Here is a 1395-nt window from a genome sequence, read left to right on the forward strand (position 1 = left end):
AGCAGAAGGGATGGAGTTTTTCAGACAAGCAAAAGCTGAAGGAGTTCATCACTACCAGACCAGACTTACAAGGAATGTTAAAGGGACTCCTTCATGCTGAAATGAAAGGACACTATTTAGTAACAGGAAAACATATGAAAGCATAAATCTCACTAGTAAATGTAAATATAGATGGTCCCCAACTTACAATGGTTCAACTTAATGATTTTTCGATTTTATGATGGTGCAAAAGTGGTGTGCATTCAGTAGAAACCGTACTTCAAATTTTGATCTCTTCCTGGGCTACCAATACATGGTACGATACTCTCTTATCAGCCACATGATCACTAGGGTAAACAACTGATACACTTAAAACCGTTCTGTACCCATACAATCATTCTGTTTTTCACTTTCAGTATTCCATAAATTACATGAGATATTCAACACTTTATTATAACATAGGCTTTGTGTTAGATGATTTTGCCCAACTGTACGCTAATGTAAGTGTTGCGAGCACACTTAAGGTAGGCTAGGCTAAGCTAGCAGATTTTCAGCAGGTTACGTGTTTTAAATGCATTTTCAAATTACAATATTTTCAATTTACGATGGATTTATCAGGATGTAACCCTGTCATACATTGACCCATGGCCATGTCTGCCTGCTACTAAGTAAGAGGCATTCTTATTACAGATCAAGGAGGACTGGAGAAAGAAAGCACAGATCTGTACAGGGTTGCACTGCAGTTGTCAATCTGAGTGTTCTCAATTTGGTCATCATAAAAAAATGGGGAGAAGGATATTCCTGGACTCATTAATACTACTGTGCCTTGTCACCTGGGGCCCAAAAGAGTTGGTGGAATCCAGAAACTTTTCAGTCTCTCTAAACAAGATAGCGTTTGCCCGTATGTTGAGAGAAAGCCCTTAAACAAAGAAGGTGAGAAACCTGGGACCAAAGCACCCAAGATTCAGTGCCTTGTTACTCCACATGTTGTGCAACACACACATTGGTGTATTGCTCTGAGGAAACAGTGTACTAAGGAAAATAAGGAAGAGGCTGCAGAATATGCTATGCCTTTGGCCAAGAGAATGAAGGAAGCCAAAGCAAAACGCCAGGAACAGATTGCCAAGAGATGGAGGCTGATGTCTCTGAGAGTTTTGATCTCTAAGTCTTGAGTCCAGTCAAAAATGCAATGTTCTAAGAGTAACGAATAAATAAGATCAGACATCAGAAAAAAATTGTATGGAACCACAAAAGACTCTGAATAGCCATAGCAATTTTGTAAAAGAAAAAGCTGGAGGCATCACTCTTCCTGATTTCAAACTACATTTCAAAGCTATAGTAATCAAAACATGGTGGTTTGGCATAAAAACAGACAATAGATCAATGGAACAGAATATAGAGCACAGAAACAAACTC

General features: G+C 38.8%; 1 pseudogene; it reads left to right on the top strand.

Annotated features, from left to right (window-relative positions):
- The first annotated feature begins 622 nt into the window (after positions 1 to 622).
- On the top strand, positions 623 to 1151 carry LOC133102179 (small ribosomal subunit protein eS6-like; annotated as a pseudogene).
- The last annotated feature ends 244 nt before the right edge of the window (positions 1152 to 1395 follow it).

Source organism: Eubalaena glacialis, chromosome 12, assembly GCF_028564815.1.
Source record: "Eubalaena glacialis isolate mEubGla1 chromosome 12, mEubGla1.1.hap2.+ XY, whole genome shotgun sequence".
Classification (NCBI taxonomy): Eukaryota; Metazoa; Chordata; class Mammalia; order Artiodactyla; family Balaenidae; genus Eubalaena; species Eubalaena glacialis.